Source organism: Lepidothrix coronata, unplaced genomic scaffold (genome assembly GCF_001604755.1).
Source record: "Lepidothrix coronata isolate B3197 unplaced genomic scaffold, Lepidothrix_coronata-1.0 Scaffold27, whole genome shotgun sequence".
NCBI classification, from domain to species: domain Eukaryota; kingdom Metazoa; phylum Chordata; class Aves; order Passeriformes; family Pipridae; genus Lepidothrix; species Lepidothrix coronata.
In genome coordinates this window covers 7,080,718-7,088,720 of record NW_016690207.1, presented here as the reverse complement: position 1 = coordinate 7,088,720, position 8,003 = coordinate 7,080,718, and positions in this window count along the sequence as shown.

The following is an 8,003-nucleotide window of genomic DNA, read 5'->3' as shown; positions in this document are numbered from 1 at the left end:
GATCTGTCGGCTGGTTCTTTCCTTTATTGCAACTTTTTAGCTGCTTTCTCACAGGTTGGTGCTTTAACCCTTAATTTCTCCTGGTTTTGGTACAGCAGGTGATTGCAGTTTGGCTGAGGGAATGAACCTAAAATGAACCAACATCTCTGCTCCTTCACTGTAGTTGTGCTCTGGAAGATGCAGCCCCTCTAAAGCACCTCTGGTAACAGAAAAAACTGAAGTGGATCCAAATGACTCTGGTTTTAAAGGAGATTTAATTTGGTGACTAAACCAGGCTGCAGGCTTTCCAGTCCTATCAATCCCATTAAAAAGCAAAAAATAATAATAAAAAAAACCAAAACAACAAAAAAAAAATCACAAAAATGCAAAAAATCTTAACAATAGCAGAAGTCATAACTATAATTTTACTGTGTACTGTTGTTTTAACAGGTGGGGTGTAATTGGAGTGAACTTGTGTGCAGCACGTTGGATTGAGTGGTGTAAAAGTCACGGTAAAGTCTTGGATTTCTGGCATGGAGATGTGGGTAGAAGGGTGAGTGAGAGCTGTGTTTGAGGGATTGGGGTGAGGTGTTATGTTTGAGAAGGAAAAAAACTTAATTTCTGATGGGAAGTGTTTTAAGTTTCACTTGATGTCCTCCATCTGTTCCCAGCTCAGACCACTCCTCTCTTCCTCCTTGTGCTTGCCCAGGGCTGTTGTATGTGACTGTTCAAACAGCCCTAAGTCTGTTTATTTACTGAAGCTGAAAATCATCTTGCAATCAGAATTCTTCATGGTGCAAATACCTTGTTTCAACAGCCAGGCTGGTTCTCTGCTGCAATGACAACAGTAACAGACCTCTCGGCTCACCTTTCAAGTCTCTGTCAAGGGCAGGTGTCCTTTCACCGGCAGTTGCTGCCTTCCAGAGATCCAGGCAGGCTCAGAGGGTTGGTTTTTCTCTGTGTTGGAGACAGCAGCCAGGGCAGGTCTCTGATGGACAAACCGTGTGTTCCAGTTATCTTGTGTGTGCTGGGATTTGCCAGGAAACTAATGATCTGTCTGGTCCAGAGTCTTACAGGCACCAGCAGCAGTTGTCTCCTAAGGAAAGCACCAGAGGCTGATATTAATCAAGGAATGAACTTTTCCTGGCTTTTCTTCCTCACCCCAGCTCAGGTAAGGCTGTTTCTCAAGCATGTGGCTCTCAAACAACATCCAAAACAGCTGTGCAGAGGCTGTTTCTTGACTATTAGTTTTCCTGAGGTTTCAGACTTAATGAATAACTGTATGAACTTGCCTGAAACATATAAACCTCACACTTATACTATGGGAAGTGTGAATTCCTTGTCAAATAACTTCTGTCTGAAGTGTTTGAGCTTGGAGATTTAACCAGACAAGGCTAAAGGCCACCGAGGTGCCTGCTGCTGTCCTGGCTATTGCACAGGCTATGGGTTTTCCTGCAGATGCTCACATTTCTCCTCTCCTCAGAAGCTGCTCCTCACCTGAGTGCAGCCCCAGCAGCCCAAATGCTGTTGTGTGAAGTGCGTTGGTGGGGTTGACTCACTCTGGCAGGTTTGGTAGCAACTGTATATTATTTGCCTTACCTGTGCTGTGTGAACCATCGCCTCTGCAAACTTCTGGAACAGCAAAAACTGGAGATGGGATGACCTCAGATCTTTCCAATTCTCCATTTTCCCCCTGTGGGGGAAGGCTTGTTCTCTCCACTAGATTTTCCTGTACTGGCTCCAGTTTTCAATGACTCAAGGCCAGGGTTTTCATCGTTTCCCTCAGGAGCCTGGCAGATTGCTCATCATGAGAGATGCTTTCCTAAGCCTCCACCTGATCTGTTCCCCTCTTTGATTTCAGCCTTGAATTGAAAGAGTGGTCAGCAAAAAGTTACAGTGAGTTAATGCCGATCAAATGAAGTACTTGAGTACCAGTAACTCTTTCTAGGTCACTTTGATGCAGGTCCTGAATAAAAATGATTGAAACAAAGCTGTCATGGTGTCACTTGAAGGCTGACAAGCACTGAAAAGCACAGACAGTGTAGGTAGTGAGGTCCTTCTAGGAGTTACAGGTTAGTGGAAAGTTTTAGTCTATAGAATATAAATGTACCTGCAACTGGTGGAAACTGGAAAGATTACCCCTGAAATATTGAACTACATGGCCAACTGCACACGTGGCAATTGCTGGTTTTATTCTAGGCTTTGCTTGTGCCTAGTACTTAGTCAAGAAGCTTGACTTTTTTTCTTAACAAGCTGAGGATTTTCCCATGCATTGCTTACTGTTATACTGCCTGTGCTGTCAATGCTGTGCAACCAGTAGCTTGACTGTAATGCTGAAGTAATTCTTAAAATATCGTCTGTGAAACAGATCAGGCATGACGGGATAAAGCCCTTTTCCGTGAATGATGAGTGGGACCAGACTGTGGATTCACTCTCAAACGGGAGCCCGCACAAGAAGGGAGAAATAAATTCCAAAGCATGGCCATACAAGGGACAAAACTAGAAGCAAATCCAATGTCCACCACTGAGAATTCCAGAAATATTTAGGGCAGGATGGAAAGCCAGTAGTGGTTAAGAGGTCTGTGGTAGGATGATACATCATGGGATGGGAAGCTCTGTCTTTTGGTTAGATTGCTTGGGAAGCTGCTTTGTGGTTTATCTGAAATGAGCAGTGGGCTCTTCAAAGCAGGGTAGGGAACAAGGATTGAGTAGGAACAGGGGATGATGCTGCACTTGCACCTCTGCCAGGGAGATGGAGGGGGGTTAGTTAGTGCTTCCTCACAGGCCCGTGCCACACACCAGTCCTGCCAACCTCCGTGTGCCAGGGAGGAACTACTGCTTCCTTGGGGAGAAGGGGTTTTTGTGCTCTGACAGCACTGGCTGTGCTGGGGGGGCAAAGAGCATGACTAAGGGTAAGATACAGAACCAAGCTCTGCACCCTGATTCACCCCATCCCTGTACAGCTTCGCTCTTCCCTCCAGGAATGTCTGATAATGCAGCACACAGGGCTGAGATCACCCTTCTGGCAAGTGCCTGCTGTGGTGTGAGACCAGTCATCTGACAGCATGGTGTTACTGCAGTCTCCAAGGCAACCCTCCTCGCCGTTCCCCTATGGAAGCTCTGTGTATTCCTGAAGCTGCAAGTGCAGGAGATGTGAAAGACCTTACCTGTGCCAGTGAGCTCTAGACCAGGAGGCTGTTTTTGCCTTGGGTATTTCCTGCTGGAAGGTGCTGCCTGTCCACCCTTCATGTCACACAGTCTTTTTCTCCTGCTGCTTCCCTTATCTGTGTGCTGTGTGTGCACTCAGCTGTGCTTGCACAAAGTCTGGGCTGCCATGAGGATCACTGGAGATCTCTGCTGAGGTGAGACCTTGCATCATTGGCACGTGCCAGAAAGAGAATTCCAGAGGAGGGTCCCAATTTGCCAGCTCTGCAGTTCTTAGCAGCACTAAAATACTCCTGGTGTAGTGGGTTTCTGTGGCTGGGTTTTGGTAGCGGGGGTCTACAGGGGTGGCTTCTGTTAGAAGCTGCCAGAAGCTTCCCCTGTCCCGTGGAGCCAATGCCAGCCGGCTCCAGGACGGAATTCCTGCCTCCGGCCAAGGCCAAGCCAGTCAGGAGCGACAGTAACACCTCTGGGATAACACATTTAGGAACAGAAGAGTGTTGCACAGAAAGAATTCCAGCCAGGGAAGAGCAGAGTGAGAACATGGGAACAGCACTGCAGACCCCAAGGGCAGTGCAGAAGGAGGGGCAGGAGGTGCTCCAGGTCCCTGCAGCCCGTGGGGCAGAGCAGGGGGGGGCAGCTGTGCCCCTGTGCCCATGGGGGAGCCCACGCTGGAGCAGGGGGATGCAGGAAGGAGGCTGTGACCCTGTGGCAGGCCCAGGATGGAGCAGGGTCCTGGCAGGGACCTGCAGCCCGTGGAGAGGGAAGCCCAGGCCCCGGAGCAGGGTTTTCCCAGGCAGGACTCGTGGCCCCTGTGGGGGACCCACGTCAGTACAGCTCATTCCTGAAGGACTGACCCCACGGAAGAGTGACCCACTGGACAGCAGGTTGGGAAGAGCTGCTGCCCGAGGGATGGACTCACGCTGAGAGGTCCATCGAGGACTGTCTGCCCACGGGAGCAGGGGAAGGACTCCAACTCCTCTCCCTGAGCAGCAGCAGAAACAACTGACCGTGACCCCCATTCCCGTCCCCCTGCACTGCTGGGGGGAAGGAGGGAGAACATGGAAGGAAGGAGGGCTGGGGGGAAGCTGTTTTCAAGACTGTTTTTTTTTCTCGCTCTTTGGCTCTTATCCTGTTAGTAGTAAATATAAGTACTATCCTCACTTTGAGTCTGTTTTGCCCGTGAAGGTGATCAGTAAGTGACCTCTCCCAGCTCTTACCTCTACTCATGAATTCTTAGCTGGTTTTTTTTTCTCTCTCCTCTGTCCAGTTGCAGAGGGAGGGTGAGAGAGCGGCTTTAGTGGGTACCTGGTAGCTGGCCAGGGTCAACCCACTACACCTGGTAAGGAAACAGCTCACCTACAGTTCACCATTATGTCCCAGAGTGTCTTCCCTGGGCTTCTCTTCAGCAGTTGGTGTTTTCTTTTGAAGAGGTGAGGAAGGTCAGGGGAAAACTCGTTTGCTATTTGTGTGGAAGAACCCCCCTGTTAGGTTGTACATGGAGATGGGACCAGCTTTGTCTATTTAAAAATGGGCATTTCCTGAACATTCCTGATCTTGGGGTCACTGGTGTGCAGTAAGGGACTCCCATCTCTCAGGAGAAAGCCAGAGCTGCTCTCCTGGCACAGCTGAACCATCTGACAGCTGGAGAAAAGTGAGGTGATGGGAAGAGCTTGCTCAGCCCAAGCATCTCATGTTCCCTGGGGGTGACAGTGCTGCTGACCTATAGAAGTTGCTGTCCCTTTTGTCCCCCACTGTGAGCCCTGGGAAAGTGCTGGATTAGGTGCAAGCTCTGCTTTAGCAGGCAAGTGGTTTGTTTGTCTGCTCTGTGTCAAGTGGAAGCTGCTGGGAACCTGCTCCCCTGGAGCACTTCTACTACAGCCTTTCTGTCAAAGTCTGTGCTCCCAAACCTGGCCAGAGCCTCCATCCAGCACCCCTCAGCCCCCACTTGGCTCTCTCAGCCCTGGATTTCTCCTGAGATGTCTCTCAACTGCACCACACAGTTGCTGGCATGTGTTGGATCAGGTGCTTTCCAGGAACTCTGGCAGCTGCCACGTCTGTAAATAGTGTCACTTGAAGGCCCCCGAGGGCTGGAGGGGAGAAAAGGTGTTTCCCTCTGGCTCTCTGGTTGATGCTGCAGCACTCAGGACATGGGAGCTGGTTCACCCAGTGACTCCAGGATCTGGGGTGAACTGCCCTCACAGGCTGTGGAGCCCCAGTTTAGCAGCACAACCTAGACTGGAGTCACTGAGCAGAGAAACCAAGCAGGGCTGAGGCATTCAGCATTTAGTGAGCCTTCAGCCCTGACAAGAGTTGGAGTAACTGAGAGGCAGAATCTGCCTGGTGGATTGAGATCATTGCTGTTGAAGGATATGACGGAGACAATCCACTTACAGGCCTGGCTGCTGTGCTGGTTTTAACTCTTTCTCCCCTGCTCATCTCCCCAGTAGCAAGTTGGGGAATACGTGTGGGAAGCAAATCAGCAGCAGACAGTGGCATGTGAAGTGATTCTCCTCGCTGGCACAGATGGGGCTGGAGAGCAGAAATACCCGTGGTGATTTAAAGGGCAAAGATAACTTGCTGCTTTCTCACTTGCAAGGCCTAAAATGGTTTGGAGGAAGGAAGAGAGAACCTGAGCCTGCTGGTTTGTGAGAGATGTTGGATACTGTACAGATGGGGTTTTTATGTACTTGATTTCTTCAGAGCTCATGAGTAGTGGGGGACAGGCTGTTACTGGTGGGAACTGGTGCTGAACTGGTCAACAGGCACAGGTGTCTGCGTGAAAGGCTTTTGTCTCCCAGATAAGACAAGTCCCAAAATGACTGTAGAGAGTTTTCCTCCCCTCTTTAGCACTTCTCAGGCAACATTCAGGCTCTCCAGCCCCACTGGCTTGGCTGTGCATGTGTTGGAGAATGAAGTGAGGTCTAAACTTTGCCATGCTCGGCTGCAGGAGTGAACAACACCTGGTGTAATGAATGTGAGGAAAGATGTGATTCAGGATGGTAGTGGGGGCTGGTTTTGTGAGCACAAAGGAGATCTGCTGGTGGAAGGGCCAAGAGTGAGTGCAGGAGCCAGGGACTCACAGGGAGCATCGATGCCTGGGGCCAGCCAAGAAGGGCAGGGAGCAGAGAAGTGGGGACTGGCAGAAGAGGAGACAATCCTTGATGCCAAAAGGACTTTTTAAGCACCCAAGACTGCTGTGGGCATAAAGGTGCCTGGAGTAGCCTGTGGTATCCAAAAGAGAAGGGATGTGGGGCTCAGGGTGCAGAAGCAGAGCCCCAGCCTGATCCTTTTGCTGCCATTCCATGGGAGCAGCCAGGGGGTGTGAAAGGTTCTCCAAGCAATGTGTGGGATTTCTTCCTTTGGTTCATCAGCTGTAAATTCCTCCTGGAGATCTGGCATGCCTTCCTGGGGGCTTGTCTCCTTTAAGTCCCACTGGAGAGCTGACTTCTGGGCAGCCTTGCCTGGGTTCACTTCCAGAGGATGCACTTTTTCCTTCCCCCCCCAGCGCCCCCCCCCCCCCCCCCCACCACCCCTGGTATCCCAATAACTCTCAGCAGCACAAAACCCTCTCTGCTCCCTGTTTCCTGACTCTGTTGACTGTGTTGGCTTCCCAGAGCGAGAGATTGCCCCCAGTGTGTGTGTTGGGCTCCCTGATCTCTTTACTTTTCTCACAGTTTCTAAGATGACCAGTGCAGTGAGACACAAATGCCAGCCCCTTGTATTTTGTGTGCCTGGGGACAAGCCTGAGCCGCTGCTGGATTACACAAACTCCTGGTCATTGCCACCATGTGATGTGACTCTTGAGTTTGTATCCCCAGTTCAGTGGTGTTTTGCCCCTACCAGCTCTGAGCACAAACTGGGACTGGTTTGTGTTTGTGTTCCTGAAATCCTGTGATGTCAGAAGTGTGCTGCATCAACCTGAAATGCAGTTTCTGGGGTCTGACAAGAGGGCTCTTTTAACATGAAACAAGTGAAAGAGTTTTCTCTGATGCCTCTGAGTGCTGAGAGGGGGAAGAGCCTGTGAGCTGCTGTTTGCAAGATTGAAACTCGAGCTGGTGACTTCCAGTGAACTCTTGGACCTTTAACTGAGGGATGGGACTTTCCAAACTGATTCAGAACTGCTGTTCCCCCCAAAGTCCTCACTTGGGCACCTTGCAGGCAAGGCCAGCTGCTCTGAGCTGCCTGGCTCAGTTCTCCATCCTACCTACGCTTGTTTCCCTTTCCTGCCCGCTCATTCTTTCTTTCTCCTACTGGCCCCCTCCTCTCTGAACTTCGGGAGAGGGATCTGGAACTTGCAGCCTGTTCCTTCCTGCTTCCCTGGACCTCCTTCCTCGTGATGCTGCTTCAGGAGCCCTTCCCTGGGCCGAGAGGGACATCTAGTGGGGCTGGAGCTCAGGGACCTGGGGGTTTCTGTATTTCTTGCATTATTTATTTATTTATTTGTAATCCTTATGAAGGACTGGTTCTTTTTGGAGCAGGAACTGAGCTTTCTCATAGTCCTGCTGTACTGATGGCCTGGGGGCAAGGTGTACCTTTGGTGGCCAGTTGGTGGGATGTTTCTCTCTTTTCTGGGATGTGTGAGGGGAAATTGTCTGTTCTGTGAGGCTGGGGAGCAGCAGGATCTGTGCAGGGGAGCAGTCAGGTCAGCCTCTCCTCCAGAGCCTGCAGGTATCTCTGTCTCTAAGGTGCCTCCCAGAAGGAAGCAGTGAGGTTTCATGGTTACCTCTTCCTTTCCAGTGTGATGCTGTACAGGTGCAGCCCTTCCTGCACCGTGGAGCCTGAGGATAGAGGGAGAAATGTGGGGTGAGTGAGGGGCAGCTGCTGCTCTGAAATCAAACACAGAAGAGTCAGGCATGGCG